At 42.3% G+C, this 17,608-nt stretch overlaps 1 protein-coding gene and 1 non-coding gene across 4 annotated transcripts in view; one reads left to right on the top strand and one right to left on the bottom strand.

Moving 5' to 3' along the window:
* Positions 1 to 17,608, bottom strand: part of LOC126259558 (neural cell adhesion molecule 2) — a 623,716-nt gene that overhangs the window by 33,349 nt on the left and 572,759 nt on the right. The window lies entirely within an intron of this gene.
* Trnaa-ugc (transfer RNA alanine (anticodon UGC)) lies at positions 14,884 to 14,958 on the top strand. Its single transcript has one exon. It is a non-coding gene; the product is annotated as a tRNA-Ala (tRNA).

The following is a 17,608-nucleotide window of genomic DNA, read 5'->3' on the forward strand; positions in this document are numbered from 1 at the left end:
CCTTCCTGGTACAATGTAACAAAGCGGACGCGTTTGAACCGCGGTATTGACCGTCTAGGCATGGTTGAATTACAGACAACATGACCCGTGGACCTCCTTCCTGGTGGAATGACTGGAACTGGTCGGCTGCCGGACCCCCTGCATCTAAAAGGCGATGCTCATGCGTAATTGTTTACATCTTTGGGCAGGTTTAGTGGCATCTCTGAACAGTCAAAAGGACTTTGCCTGTGATACAATATCCACAGTCAACGTCCATCTTCAGGAGTTCTGGAAACCGGTGTGATGCTAAATTTTTTTTGATGTGTGTATATAGGAGTCTGCATACGAAATGATTTAATGTGGAAAGACAGATGCCAGACAGAGATACATTGGAAGAATTCTCAGGAAATGTAGTCCGTTTACAAAGGAGGTAGCTTACAGAACCTTCGTTCGACTCACATCTGAATACTGCCCGTCAGGATGACAACTGTTTCATGTAGGATTGATAGAGGAAACAGAGAAGATCGAAATAAGAGCAGCGCATTTCGTGACAGATTCATTTGGAAAGCGCAAGAGCGTAACCGAGACGATCAAGCAACTTCAGTGGCATACGCTGCTAAAGAGGCGTTCTGCATCACGGTATGTTTTACTGTAAAACTTTCGAGAGCGTACATTCCTAGAACAGTGAACAAATATATTGCTTCCTCCTACGTATATCTAGCGAGAAGACCACGAAGATAAAATTAGAGCCGACGTGGAAGCTAGCTGGCAATCGTTGTTCCTGCGACTGGGAAAGGCAAGTGGGGAAGTGACAGTGTTACTCAAAATACGCTCCACCAGATATGGTGTATAGGTGCCGATGCAGAATATGGATGTCAAGCCGGCAGTGTCCTCTGAAATGGAATGATGCTTTGACTTAGTTCATATTATACATAAGGAACTTAAGTTTTCTTTAAAAACAATTTAATTTTTATAACATTGAGGACACAATGTGTTCCTAGTTGACTTGGTCTGTAAGCAGTTTATGTTGTTCTTTCACATGAAAATGGATAATAAGCTGAAATAGATTTCGTGGTGAATAAATAAGTTTAACAACAGACCAGGTGGAAAATATATTCGAGGCTGTGGTCTCAAGTAAACAGATAATAGTCATTTAAAATAGTTCGGCGAAGCTCCCTGTAAATGCCTGGATCCTGAAACATTCCTGGAAAACTGTGTGCTGGATCGAGTGTCGAATCCGGTACCTTTGCCGATTGCGGCCTAGTACTCTATCGACTGAGCTATCCAAACACGACTCACCTCACAACCCCCCCCCCCCCCCCCACCCCAAACACACACAGTGCAATACAGTTTGTTCGACGAATGCTAGTCCTGCAAGGCATGCAGGAGAACTTCTGTGATGTTTGGAAGGAAAGAGAGAGGTACTGGAGGAAATAAACCTTGTGAGGACAGGTTGTGAGTCGTGATTTCCATCAGTGGAGCACTTACCTGCGAGTGGCATACGTCCCGCGCTCGAATCCTTGACCAGCACACAACTTTCAGTCTTTCAGACATGTTTCAGACCAGCGCACACACCACTGCAGAATGAAAATTCATTCTGGAAATCTAGGTTCTGCCGAGCAGTTTCGCAAGCGTTGAGGATACACTGTTTCAGGTCGATATTGAGTAAATAAGGATCCACAGACTGATCCGGCCAGTGCTAAAAATACTATATTTTACAGAAACCAGCATACATTTAAACTAAAGCTCTCAAAGATCACGTCATACACGAACCGCACGGCACTACGAACTTCTTGGATAGCATTTTGAGTGTTTAGACACCGTGTCTTTGAAGACGGTCCATTCTGTTTGTCGATCATGTGATCATGAATAGTCCATATCATACACTGACTCCAAATCGTCCTTAGCGATTAGCAACAATAATACTGTGGTGATTACCAGCTGTCAACGTCTGATTGTGAGTGTAGCTTTTTCTCCATTACTGGAAATTTTTCTTTGCATTTTAATCTACAACAAATTTTGACAAATGGAATTCAACCATGTATGTACTATCTACTCTGAAATCCACCTATGGAGTTGGGTAGTTGTCTCGTGATCAAATTTTTATGTCTGCCTATTTTGCTTCTTGTCCTCATGAGTAATGATGTGGTTAGTAGTGAAATATTTATGAACACGGCTATTACTTTAATATCATGCCTCATTCTTCGCAAAGAACTTCGTAAGGAGTAAACGTGTTCAAAGGCGGTCTTAAATGTCTGAATTTAGGTATAACTTCACCGTCCTGCAATTACTATCGACAGAATTGCATCATATGGAAGTCTTTAGTAGTACGTCTAATTTTTGAAACGGTTGCCTACATGAAGATCTAGGTTGAATACCAGGTATTATCCTTACATCTCATTTCTGTCTAACGAATACATTATAGTTTTTTGTAGAAGTCCTCAAAAACGTTTTCCCTACGACATCAGAGAATACAAGGAGGAAAAGTGAGGCAACTTTCCAATAATTTTCTCGAAAATGCCAGCAATTAAATATAGAGTAAATTTTTCACTAGAGAAGATCTATAATATGTGATTTTCAACTGGAGTTATGATCAATAAGCAAACTCGGAAATTTTGAATAATCAGTTCTATGTATTTCCTTTCCTGGTGCTGTGTTGTTATTTTAAGTATTATTACGTACAAATCTTTAACATAATGAGCGCGTCAGCAACCGTATATGTATAGAAAATAAACAATTTTTTTCTATAATTATTACGTACGTTTATGATGCCATCTCACTGAAACGTGGCCTCATCAGTGACCGAAATGGATGAAGCTAATGTCGCCATGGCAGTGGCCATGTGAAGAAACCAAAATTCTGCTCATGTGAGGAATCTGTCTCTCAGAGATTTCTATACCATTTGCTTTGATTTGAGTCCAAGAATTGATTATATACCGTGGGATGATTAAAAGTGTGGCCTACATGCATTTCACAGCCAACTCATATACTCGCACTTGAATCATTTCCTATACTTTAAAATTTACATTCCTTGAAGGTAACAGTTCGTACTTGGCGGGATGGACCACTATCACACTGGCAGGAAGTACTGATCTTGTGCCAAATACTAGACGCTTGATTGTTCCAAGTATCCCACACGATATTTGTTGACTGTACGGATAATCATTCCGGTGAAGTTCCGCTTCACATCCATTCCCATTAGTACCCATTAGTACGATCATGAAATAGTATCATGTAGATCAATTGCCAACTTGAATTTCCCATTAGATGCACATGCACTCAATTTCTTTCTGAGTTTGGAAAATATATTACTACGAGAGCGACCGAAGTCTCAAGTTCCAGGACACTACTTGTGTAGATAGTATTGTCATCGACACAGCAAAAATGCATCGTCGTAGCATTTTGAATAGGGATAAGTGATACCACATTTTATTCAATTACTGACGATATTTGTACAATGCCTGCATCTCACGACAAATGCATTGTAGTCTTGATGATCAGAGGAACAAATTTTCATTCTTCGATTCCACTGGTAGATGTTTTTGTTCGGGTGTCAAGCTGTCCTGCGAAAAGTTTGCACGCATTTTTTTCTTCTTCAAAACATTCTAGAGAATGTTATTAATATGTGATTTAGAGACATAGCTCCACTGCGATTTGTGACACAACACCGCTGCGACACTACGAGCGCACGTCCACTCCCTGCTCACAACTGACTGGTCGTACATAGAATTGTTGTTTTCAGTTGTTGGTTTAATTGGCCACCGTCGTTAATGCCAGGAATAAAATCAGTCTTTAAATTTTTTGGACGGGGGATATAGGTACTCAGTCAGGTGTGTGATAACAGTAGTCAGTGATCGAAACTGGTGGCAATAATAAGAAACATTTTGGTAGCAGCTGACGATAGAACAACATGATCTGCAACACAAATCTACAAGCTATCGCTCATGAACTTCTGAAAACATTCTTGTAACATGTGTATAGTACATGGCATTTTTAATACGGTACAAGTCGCTTGTATACTTGAGCTCTTTAAGTGACAAAACACGGCGTAGAAACGACCAGACAATGTACACTTTCACGGATGGTACTAACTTCACCTGCCCGCATCTCGTGGTCGTGCGGTAGCGTTCTCGCTTCCCACGCCCGGGTTCCCGGGTTCGATTCCCGGCGGGGTCAGGGATTTTCTCTGTCTCATGATGGCTGGGTGTTGTGTGCTGTCCTTAGGTTAGTTAGGTTTAAGTAGTTCTAAGTTCTAGGGGACTTATGACCACAGCAGTTGAGTCCCATAGTGCTCAGAGCCATACTAACTTCACCCAAAATTTCCGGGAAGTCAGCCCGTGGTCTATATGTAAATCTTTCCCCTGATATATTTCTCCGGCTGCAGGAGACATCCACTCAGGTGAAGCGGCGAACTGCAATCAGAATTGGAGGGTATGTCGAATATATAGGTAGTATAAAGTGCATCACATTCTATCGCACGACACCGGCTACGAGAATATATCAGGTAGTGTCAACATTACTTTTTGAAAGTAATCGATCGTCTTTCTGTCAGTGCAGAATCAACATCTTTCTCTTTTCTCTTAAAATTATTGCGATGTTTACAAATCACAACAGCCTCTTTGTGCAGGCGCGAATGATATTGCCATGTTTTCGATATGAATCTCGTCTCACTGAATTTTACTTTGTGATTACAATCTTGGTAAACATGTTCTGCTACGGCCTATTAATCATTATGTTACAGACGGCATTTCCTCTTGTGTTCAGTGTTCAGCTTAAGGGATTTTTCACTTCTTTTCGTGTTGCCAATACATATTACAACGTTTTCCACCCCATAGTGTGATGATAAACCTGCCAGTATGTAGCACGAAAAGAAGAAAAAAATATTGGCTGTGATGTGGAAATTACTGTTTATTTATTCATCAACGACGCGCGTTTGGCCTGATTCAAGGCATCTTCAGTTCGGCCGACAAATGTTAATAAGTAAGTTATGGATATGGACAATAAAAAAATTCGTAAAATAAATTGACCAGATCATGTGCAAGTTGGTCGTGCGGTAGCGTTCTCGCTTCCCACGCCCGGGTCCCTGGGTTCGATTCCCGGCGGGGTCAGGGATTTTCTCTGCCTCGTGATGACTGGGTGTTGTGTGCTGTCCTTAGGTTAGTTAGGTTTAAGTAGTTCTAAGTTCTACGGGACTGATGACCATAGATGTTAAGTCCCATAGTGCTCAGAGCCATTTGAACCATTTGAACCACGTGAAAGTAAAATAGTCGTGGCAAATATGTGCTCCCTCATGTATTAAAAGCAGGTCATGTGGTCCAGTAAATACAAGGCAGGATCAGGCGAGTACAATATGACAAATGGTACACAACACATGCTGGAAGCGTTGTTCTATATCCTGCATACACATACATAACGATATCCATAACTCGCTTACCAACATTTATCGGGCAGTCTAAAGATGCCTTGAATTAGGTGAAACGAGCGTCATTGATGAATAAATATACAGTAAAACTTCTTGGCAGATTAAAACTGTGTGCCGGACCGAGACTCGAACTCGGGACCTTTGCCTTTCGCGGGAAAGTGCTCTAGAGAGCAAAGGCAAAGGTCCCGAGTTAGAGTCTCGGTCCGGCACACAGTTTTAATCTGCCAGTAAGTTTCATATCAGCGCACACTCCGCTGCAGAGTGAAAATCTCATTCTGGAAATATACAGTAATTTCAACATTGCACCAAGAGTGTTTTCTTCTGAGCAATATATAGTAGTCCACAACTACAATTAATTTTATATACACCAATTGTAAGCAAATAATATTCTTTTTCTTTCTTGTACATCTGAAAATAATTTCAACTACTTATTTGCCCAAAACTCCCAAAATGGACCTGTAATCTTCCTAACAAACGGAAGAAAAGCTTTCCCATTGGGCGGCTGTTGTTGCTTGTTGATCCTAATTCTCCCCCTAGGTCGAAGATCCCGATATGTCTCCTTGTTAGAATACCAATTCCTTTTAAAGGTCGATCATACTTGTTTATCTTCGTCTTGTAAGTAAAACGGTTCTCAAGTATTGTTGGCGCTGTCTACCAAGATTTTTATAACACTCCTTTTCCTGCCTTAGGTAGGAGTTAGAATCATTTTGAAGATAACGGTCAGTATCTCCCCTCGTCCTGATTCCTCGCTGGATGACAGACACTTTCAGAAAACTGAGTTGCCCGTTACTCTCCGTGTCCACAGTTAATTGGAGTTTTTCGTAGATGCTATTTACGTGTATCAAACCGTCATTTACTGGCCGTTCGAAAATCTTCATCGCCGGCCGAAGTGGCCGTGCGGTTCAAGGCGCTGCAGTCTGGAACCGCAAGACCGCTACGATCGCAGGTTCGAATCCTGCCTAGGGCATGGATGTTTGTGATGTCGTTAGGTTAGTTCGGTTTAACTAGTTCTAAGTTCTAGGGGACTAATGACCTCAGCAGTTGAGTCCCATAGTGCTCAGAGCCATTTGAACCATTTGAAAATCTTCATAAACAAATTGGCTGCAGCTGGACTAAGAGGACTGCCCATAGCCACCCCGTCAATCTGTCCATAAAATCATTGTTATAAAGGAAATAGGTTGTGGTGAAGCACTACGAAGATTTCAAGAATGTTCAGCTCTCCCTCGAATTGTGACTGCAGTTCGCCGCTTCACATCCGAGGACGTCTCCCGCAGCAGGAGATGAATCGTTAGGAGAAAATCGACGACGACCTGTCAGCCAAGAAGGTTTACCTGAAGACGGCATGGAAAGCTAATACTTTGTTAACAGTAAATACGAATAACGGAAAATAAAGATACATGAAACACTCTACTGACGTCTACGTCGTACAGCCATGAATGTTAACTGCCTTTATACGTTGACCTCTTCTGGAGGAGGCCGGAACACCTTCTGGAGCGAGTGTATCGACCCTGCCGGGTGTCGAACAAGTGGTCCGCTTTAAGCGCTAAGCTGAGCCGTATTTGGCGAGTGGTCCACCTGCGGAACGGGGACGCCCCAGCGGCCGGAAGATCCCCGCCGCTTGCCGGGGAATCCTACGTGTCCAGCCAGAGCCTATCGGACGCGAATGGGCTTCCGGAGGGCTCGCCCAACGAGCCGCTTACTCCGAAAAGCCGAATTTCCCCGGAGAAGGAAAAGGCGCAGCGCGGCGGCCGCTGCACCGCCGACACTAGTAAAACTCGGTCTCCAGTACGTCCAAAACAGACACTAAGGCGATGTTTTGTATCACGGTATTTTACCTGCACCCAGTCTTCGCTTTAGTTTCTAAAAATGTATAACAGGGATTTGAAACAGCAGATGAATTAAGGTAAGGCAAACACATTGGAACTTAATTTCACGAAAAATAAGAACGAATTTTACCAACTGAATCTCGGCGTTTCATAATTATATTTTACGATGGATAGCCTTAAAGATTTAATTATCACTTCGCAGAAATGAAGTTATGTATTGAACTTTGATAAAATGTGGTACGATGCGGTAATTAGTTTCCTGCATTTGAAGGGGAACAACGTTGCTACGTTTTGCGATAGTGTATGATAGCAATTCATCATCTAAGGGTATTATACATATGTCCTGATTACAAAAAATTGTCATTATTTTTAATTTCTCATAACTCGTTTCGGGTTACCCCATCATCACTGTATCTTGTCATTTACGAGGATCGACCAGAAAGTAACGCACCACACTTTTTTTTTCCTCAGCTGACCGCAGCGGTAAGAATGTGCAACGTTAGTAATGCATTATTTGAAGTTTCCCGCGTACGCCTGCAAGTTTTCCGTTTCCGTAGATATATAGCGCACATGTAACAAAGTTTCAAAATGGCGTCCATAAGTGATGTACATTACAAGCAGTGCGTTGTCATTGAATTTCTCACTGCGAAGAAAGTAAATGTTGGGAACATTCAAAAACGTTTGTGTGTTTTTTTATGGAGCACCTACAGCCGATAGAAGTACGGTTATTCGCTGAGAAAAGGTGGTGAGGACATTACGAGAAGGCCGTTCGGCAGAGGTGCAAAATTGGCAGCGTTCGGGGAGGCCAACTACGGCTGTCACACATGATAAGGTGCAGCTTGCTGATTTGCTCATTCGCGAGGTCTGACTCATATTGACTCGGTAGTTAGCGCCGAAGCTGCCAATCAGCAAATGAAGTGTGGATGTATTCATCCGTGCTCTTAATTACTCAGAAGTGTGTGCACGAGAGCTGGAACACAAATCTCTCAGGAAAAAAAAAAACCTTCTTCCGAGTTCCTGCAATGTTTTGAAGGTGACGGAGAAGCCTTCTCGTCTCGGTTTTTGACAGGTGATAAAACCTGGTTTCACCATTTTGAACCAGAAACGAAATAACAACCGAGGGAATCGCGTCATCCTCCCCCTCTACAAAAGAAAAAATTCAAAGCAACTGCTTTCGCCGGTAGGATCTTGATGAGTGTGTTTTGGGACTGTTAGGGTGTCATACTCACTGATGTGATGCCAAGACGCTGCACCATTAATTTTGAAGCATTTCTGAACACATTAACCCAGCTGAAGAAGCGGTTCCAGCGACTTCGACGCCGTAACAACCCAAGTGATTGTTTGATTCAGCTGATGGTAAAGCTGAGCCTCACGCAAGACTTCGGAACACCTCAATAAACAGGATTGGACAATGTTATCCCATACATCCTGCAGCCTTGATGTGGCTCTCTCGGACTTCTACTTGTTTGGGGAATTGGAGGATGCCATTAGTGGAAGACAGTAAAAAAATGGCTTCGTGTCCATAATAGAAATTGGTACCGACTGGGCATCCGCACCCTTGTGTCTCGCTGGAAGAAGGATACAGAACGAAAAGGTCATCCCAGATTCCATAGAGAAATAAGAAGCGTAAAAGAAACATTATTCTTTCTTATGGATACGTTTCACTTTGTTCAGTACATAACTGTTGAAGAAAAAAAGTGTGATCCATTACTTTCTGGGCTACCCTCGTAAAAACTTGCCATTACAACAAGCGAGTTTGGGCACTGATGTTGTAATGATAATGTGTTGGTAGAAAGATACTATGTATCGATGTTAAAAATCTGATGACAAGATAACCGGAAACCTGTCATAAAAAGTCGAAAATAAAGAACAAAATGGTGGCCAAGACAAGTTGTAACTGTTAGTGCCAACAAGGCCGCATCTCCCTTCAAAGATATCCTGTCTAAAACGATGCGTTAGTTATCTTATGGTACAGTTTTCTGACTGATACGACGCTTGTAAATTGGAACAGAGACATAGCAATATACAGTTTTTAAATATGACGCATATGTCACTGACGCCGCTACGTTGGAAAAAGACCAAAGGCTGAAATTGGCCATTAATATACTACATGGTGCAATAAAGTTCATACGTATAACAAAAATGGCCCGGTGCGAGTATGATTCCTGCTCTGAGGATTTCGCGTAAGCTTAATTCTATAAAAAGTTCATCGGAAATCGAGGATTTCGACGATTTTTGCCTGTTATCGACATTGATACTGACACGGTATCGGTCCTGGGATATCCAAGACTTGCGACAACGTTTTAATTTTAATTTTCAAGTCAGATAACAAAGAAATTTGTTTTTCGTGTTATTATGACAAAACCACAATTTTCTTATTTTTCCTTTAATTGTACTGTGGAACCTTGCTTCTTCCATATCTGGTGATTCTAGGTCAATGGTTTTAATGAATGAGTTTGCGAGAATCAAATATGTGACATAAATTGCTGTATCTTTCGAATGCATGCCTTAGAAACTTAACATTTTATACACACAAACGACCATAGACCTTAGTACGTCACATAAATTTCGACCTGATACGTCTACCCGTTATTGAGAAAAAGGCGTCTAAAGAGGCGGGTGGAAAAACAGCTGAATAAAAAATAACAATTTTTTTCCTTGTGATGTAATTACAAATTAACAATTTCGGACTTTTTTCCTTGCCAGTACTGTGAAACGTTGATACTTCCATATTTTGAGATTCTAGGTTTTGATGATTAAGTTTACGAGCGTCAAATATGTGCCTAAATGGCCGTAACTTTTGATTGCATTGGCTTACAAGTTAAAGTGTTTTACACCGCCGAGGCCCCGTAGATCTCAGCACGTGGAAAAAATTTCAATTTGATATGTCAACCCGTTCCTGAGAAAAAGAGTTTTTAACAATCGGACAGACAGACAGAAAAACAGATTCGCATCAAAGCTATCCTCTAAATGTTCCGTGTTCATCGGTTGAGGTGCGATAGCCTGAGAAGAGATGTAAGCGCTTTTAGCGTTGAGGTATGGAGTGGAGGCCGTGGACACAAACGTGAAGAAACTTGTGCCACAATGGTTAGGTGGCGCAGACGCTTCCAAGGCTTTTGAGTGTCAAGCAAGCCTGAAAAGTCGAAGAATGAAGCGGTAGACAATTTTTTCTATTTTCTAAAGAGAAGTGGAGGCCCTGGTGCTGGAAACTGAAAATCAGTCATGGATCTTCCAGAACATTTTGTACCTGACAATAATCGCCGACCGCGCTCTTTATTTCCCGGCTGCTTGCGCCCATTCATAATGCCGGCAGAACCGAGGCAGCAGCGCAAATACTGTAGCTATTTAAGATATTTCCACGTGGCTTCTTTAGCAGCCTAATCATCATGAACGGCTGCTACCTGTATCACTATCGCAGCGTGACAAACGAGCAATGCAAACACTGGAAACATGTAGATTTACTATCGCGAGGAAGGTTCATACAGAGGGTTTTTAATCGTCACAGGAGTGTATTATCAAAACATCCTGAACGACGTTGCGGTACGTTGCCCGGCAAAGCGTTGCGGGAAGCCAGGAAAGTAGGTGCTTTTGCTCAACGATCATTCCCCAGCTCAAACTGTACTGGACGCAGACACAGCTGCTGCTTCTTTGGGCTATCAAATTTGGCCTCACCTTTCATATTCACCTGACATGGCACCAAGCGATTTCTTCCTTCCGTGGCGCACTAGACATCAGGCGCTGATGGCATCCCGCGCAACTTCTACACTGTTTGGGTTGCCGCACGCTCCGCTGCTAAGGGACAGACGCCGCGGGAACTCTGTGGCCAACTCCGGGGGTGCGTCAATAGCGTTCAGGCCAGGCCAACAGGCAACGCCCATGATAGCTGTCTGTGACGTACCGCACCTTTTCCTGCATCCACATGGCCTCGTGCCGAAGATAGACCCGCATGGTTCCAGCCGCGAGGCGGCTATTTAGGCCGACACGCGAGCTTAACAGAGCACTTCAATGGCAACGAGCAGCCGACAAGAAATCCGTTGCGCCTCGCTCAGGACTCTGCCACCATTTTCCGGGACAGCACGCCACATCCTCCACCTGGACTAGCAAGAAGAAGAACAGACATGTTGGTCACCAGGTTTGGTCGAGTATTGCAACGACGTTATACATTGAAAATAAGGACATTTGTTTCGGCTCTTTGCTACACTCCCTAGATTTGAAAAGAAATAATTGTCAAAGATGACAACGCAAAATCGTGTTTCCAATGCTACACATCGAAAGATCGTCTAAATATAATATAATACACTACTGGCCATTAAAGTTGCTACACCACGAAGATGACGGGCTACAGACGCGAAATTTAACCGACAGGAAGAAGATGCTGTGATATGCAAATGATTAGCTTTTCAGAGAATTCACAAAAGGCTGGCGCCGGTGGCGACACCTACAACGTGCTGACATGACGAAAGATTCCAACCAATTTCTCATACACAAACAGCAGTTGACCAGGGTTGCCTGGTGAAACGTTGTGATGCCTCGTGTAAGGAGGAGGAATGCGTACCATCACGTTTCCGACTTTGATTAATGTCGGATTGTAGCCTATCGCGATTGCGGTTTATCGTATCGCGACATTGCTGCTCGCGTTGGTCGAGATCCAATGACTGTTAGCAGAATATGGAATCGGTGGGTTCAGGAGGGTAATACGGAACGCCGTGCCGGATCCCAACGGCCTCGTATCACTAGCAGTCGAGATGACAGGCATCTTATGCGCATGGCTGTAACGGATCGTGCAGCCACGTCTCGATCCCTGACTCAACAGCTGGGGACGTTTGCAAGACAACAACTCTGCACGAACAGTTCGACGACGTTTTGCAGCAGCATGGACTATCAGCTCGGAGACCATGGCAGCGGTTACCGTTGACGTTGCGTCACAGACAGGAGGGCCTGCGATGGTGTACTCAACGACGAACCTGGATGCACGAATGGAAAAACGTCATTTTCTCGGATGAATCCATGTTCTGTTTACAGCGTCATGAGGTCGCATCCATGTCTGACGACATAGCGGTGAACGCACATTGGAAGCGTGTATTCGTCATCGCCATACTGGCGTATCACCCTGCGTGAACGTATGGGGTGCCATTGGTTACTCGTCTCGATCACCTCTTGTTCGCATTGACGGTACTTCGAACAGCAGACGTTACATTTCATATGTGTTACGACCCGTGGCTCTACCCTCCATTCGATCCCTACGAAACCCTACATTTCAGCAGGATAATGAACGACCGCATGTTGCAGGTCCTGTAAGGGCCTTACTGGATACAGAAAATGTTCCACTGCTGCCCTGGCCAGCACATTATCCAGATCTCTCACCAATTGAAAACGTCTGGTCAACGGCGGTCGAGCAACTGGCTCGTCACAATACGCCAGTCGCTACTCTTGTCGAACTGTGGTATCGTGTTGAAGCTGCATGGGCAGCTGTACATGTACATGCCATCCAAGCTCTGTTTGACTGAATGCCCATGCGTATCAAGGCCGTTATTACGGCCAGAGGTGGTTGTTTTGGGTACTGATTTCTCAGGATCTATGCACCCAAATTGCGTGCAAATGTAATCACGTTTCAGTTCTAGTATAATATATTTGTCCAATGAATACCTGTTTATCATCTGCATTTCGTCTTGGTGTAGCAATTTTAATGGCCAGTAGTGTAATTGATCATCTATTCCTGAGCGTTTTCGCAATCAGTACTGTGCAGCTTATCATAATAACAGCCAAATCATTAATATTTCCCGCAGCATGCGCAACTGACGAAAATCTCGCCGCATTGACATGGTCTCCGGTAGATTCCCGTCGCTAACAACAGATCTGTCAGGTATCAATTTGGATGCGTACCAAGCATCCTTATGAAAGGATGTCTTAAAAGACAGGCCTGGACAACTGATTATGGACCAACGGAAGAATTTTGATAGCATCTACCCTATCTTGTAATTACTTCCTGTGCTGTCACATGATTTTTAAGTCGTACCGTGAAATTCTTTACCTGTCGGAAAATGCAGTCGTCTCACACCTCACAAGTAGACGTACATTTCGTTGTTATCAGTGTCACGTTGCAAGTCGGTTCACCATTACCATCTACGGAAGTCCTATCTAGCGTGTTATCGTGAAAATAACTCTCAGTACGTTACACGTACCTATATAACCATTAATCACACCTCACAATTTTTTTATTTAAAAAAAAGGAATGTGTTCCCATTTTCAAAATGTTATCAGGTACACCGAAAAAATATCGAATGTAAAAACGTCGCGAACAACTATCTAACATAGACCTGCTGTTTGGTAGTCAACTTGGATTTTTTCAAAAACTAGGGAGCATGTAGCAAAAAGCCGAAACACCTGTCTCTTTATTTTCAATATAGAATGTACCAGAAAAAGTTGACCAACATTGGCTGATCTCCCTTTGTAAGCGACAGTGACGTGCTAACTGGGACTTGGTATAACATCTACTCTTTGTTGTGTTCACCGACAAAAAGGTGCTAAGACTTGAGCTTGTACGGTCGCAGGTTCGAATCCTGCCTCGGGCATGGATGTGTGTGATGTCCTTAGGTTAGTTAGGTTTAAGTAGTTCTATGTTCTAGGGGACTGATGACCACAGATGTTAAGTCCCATAGTGCTCAGAGCCATTTGAACTTGAGCTTGTGCGTTTATTCTTGTCGGACTTAGAAATTTTCCTAAACTGTATTGACCTCCGATACTTATCCCGTTAACAACACTTTGAAGCGTTTTGGTTTCCAAGCCTTAAGCACAGAGTGCCGACTTTCTTTTTGTAATTTAAGAACTGAGGAACTGAATTATATGTTTTTGGGATTAAGGAACTATAAGTTTATGAAGGTGGTATCTGTTCTTTCCGACATGTCCGACAGAACAGATACCATCGGTGACCATGCTGCTCTCTTAGAATGAAGTGATAATTAAGACCCTAAGCTGTCGGCAGGCGGTGATATACATCAACGGGGACAGTTGAAAATGTGTGCCCCGACCGTGACTCGAACCCGGGATCTCCTGCTTACATGACAGACGCTCTATTCATCGAGCCACCGAGGGCACAGAGGATAGTGCGACTGCAGGGATTTATCCCTTGCACGCTCCCCGTGAGACCCGCATTCCCAACTTAATGTCCACACACTACATTCGTTGTGACCCTGCCAATTACACTCATTACTCGCGGCAGACAACGTTACTGAGTCCTGAAAGAGTTCGGGAAATGTGTGTACATCCAGCACAGAAGAAGTAGGTCAGTGGCCGGTTAGCCTTAACTATATGAAGATGGTATCTGTTCTTTCGGACATGTCGAAAGAACAGATACCATCGGTGACAATGCAGCTCCCTTAGAATGAAATGATAATTAAGTCAAGACCCTAAGCTGTCCGAAAGAACAGATACCATCTTCATATAGTTAAGGCTAAGCGGCTATTTACCTTCTTCTTCTGTGCTGGATGCACACGCATTGCCCGAACTCTTACGGGACTCGGAAAGATTGTCTGCCGCGAGTAATGAGTGTAATGGGCAGGGTCACTATGAATGTAGTGTGTGGACATTAAGCTGGGGAATGTGGGTCTCATGGGGAGCGTGCAAGGGATAAATCCCTGCAGTCCCACTATCCTTTGTGCTCTCGGTGGCTCAGATGGATAGAGCGTCTGCCGTGCAAGCAGGAGATCCCGGGTTCGAGTCCCGGTCGGGGCACACATTTTCAACTGTACCCGTAGATGTATACCAACGTCTGTCGAAAGCTTAGGGCTTTGAGTTAATTATCACTTAACTAAAAGTCTGTTGTTATTGAAGAACTATTACTTGTTTGTTCGCAAGTGGGAGAAGTTTGTTTGATCTCAATTTCAATAAATTTACTTCCCTATCACAATGAGGAATTTGTTACGTTGTGATGGAGAAATAAACTTGAGTTACTGTGACTATCTGCACCTTTAATGGATATCTCCAAGAAAACGGATATATCACTTCCTCTTTCCTCAGATGAGGAAAAGCATTCGTGGCAGGCATGAACAACAAAAATGCAGACTTCTGGGACCTGGGTTCCCGCAAAATGATCCATCGTTGCGAATAATGTGGGGCAGTAATGTGTGGATATGTGGAGGCAGACTAACACCAGATTTCGTGGCCACAACTTGATTTTTTTGAGGTGATAGTTAAAACGTTATGACTAGTCCTGGTACTTTGCCAGCACGATGGAACGGTTAATAAAACTCTCTGAAGTATTCTATGAATACAATGTCTCATAGAGCACCATGGTTGGAAGACAAAGGAGCGTGATTAACGGACGTTGCTAGGCTTTAAAGCACTTTTTTCACTTTATAATACCGAGAAATGTTTTTGAAGTGTAAAAAGTTATACATCAGACGAAAATTTCTTTCTGTGAGATTGAAATGAGATTTACATACAGCAATATTAGAAACAAACGGTCACCGATTAAAGAAATGTCTCCAGAAACATAAGTTGACATATACTCGTTTCTGCTATTCTGCATCTTAATATCTTCACCATAATACTTCGGCATGCAAAACGAATTTATAACTAAGATTAGTACTAGTTACTTACCACGACAGAGAATTCTAATACTAAACACAATAAATATTAGACATTACTAATATACTAAATATAAATACTAAAAATAAGTACTAAATATAAATACACGTTGGACACTGCAAGAAAACTGAACTTGAAATATCACGCTGCATTTTTTTTCTGCTCCCCGATTAAATAGCTTTCGCAGTTAGCCTCGTATTTGAAATTGCAGAGATTCGTGTGGAATCTCATCAAAGAGCTGAAACATGTCAATATTATAACTCCACATATTTCAATTTTTTTAATCTTTTATTTAATTCGTTGCGTAATTTCGTTTCTCGTGTCGTCTGTATCTTTTCGCAGTTGTAACATTCTGCGTTTATTGCACAGGAAATGTATTTCACGGGATTAGTACCCAACGTATATCTATATGAACTCGTAACTGACAAAATTGAAAGGGAGAGAGGAAATAACACTTCGGTAAGAGATAAATTTTCGACAAAAAGTACATTCCTCTTTGTCGATGCTTTTATATTATTGACAGATATAACACAGAGTACACCCTAAGCTTCAGAAAAAAATCATTCTTCCCATTGCTTCCCATTCCAATATTCGCTGCAGCCTGAGCCGAAGTATCCGAGATTTTGTTTTCTACAACGCTTAGGCCACCTTTATCATCTGTCAAAATGTTACCCTTTAGGACAAAACTTATGATACAAGGGCTAAAACATTATTTGGCATTACTACAAACAATTGTTTTAATTGAGAACTGTCCAGTCATTCCGGTTTATCCAGATCAGGTTGTTTTTGGATCTGTGTACCTGTTTCTATGAAATACTTTAGATAGCTTTTTAATGGAAAAAGTGCGATTTGAAGTAAAGGGAAATCTATACTCGAAGATCCTTAATACCTCAACATGAACTTTCTTTCGGAGGAAAATTCACAGTGATGACATTTCCTGAAATTTTAGCTTCAGATTTTCTAAAGCAGCATGTAATTTGTGAAACTATCCGTCACTTCTCTCTTGTTATAGAGGAGCTACAGCGCTGCAAAACCCTTTCCAAAAACATAACCAAGACGACTTACGGTCTTTGAGCTTTGTTTGGCTCCAGTTTCTTATTGCGTCAGCTTCAAGTTACTTTTACTATCTTTTCCTATATGAACGTAAATGGTTTGTGAATTCAGCCGTCTCCTAACTAATATGCCTTGTATCATTTCGTATTAGATTTGATCTCGTTCTTCTCTTGATCCAATAGTTATTTTTTTATTTTGTGTGGTTGTTCTGTGTTCGTTGTAGAAATTATTCCTAGCCAAAGAGCTATCCAAATCACTTAACAACAGCTTTCTATTATCAATAAAAACGACAAAATCTGAGGAATGAGCCCAAGATTAATCACGTTTTTATGCTGTCGCATGCGTATCGATTTTATAGAAAGATTCTAATATATGATGTATTGGAATTCTATTTTATGAATGAGCTGTCATATTTTCTTCAAGTAGGAAGTTAATTCTACTTTTTTATGAAAAAAAAACAGTGTGGAAACCATGTCTAGAATGCAACAACTGTGAAGGGGAAGTGAAGGCTTTAAGGACGTTTGAAGCATAAAAGAAGACTAAACATCCAAACGTGTGGAGGTGGTTACCCAGCAGTCGTCGAAATTTTATCTGTCTCTTATGATTCTTTTTCCCTTGTACTATTTGTTAATTAAAACAAAAAAAAGACGAATTGCGTGGCAATTAACACAACGTCCACCTACGGATTCCCTTTTGTAACTATGCTTAAGTTCGGAGGAAGACCATGGGATAGGCCCATGCC

This window comes from Schistocerca nitens, chromosome 5 (genome assembly GCF_023898315.1).
Source record: "Schistocerca nitens isolate TAMUIC-IGC-003100 chromosome 5, iqSchNite1.1, whole genome shotgun sequence".
NCBI lineage: Eukaryota > Metazoa > Arthropoda > Insecta > Orthoptera > Acrididae > Schistocerca > Schistocerca nitens.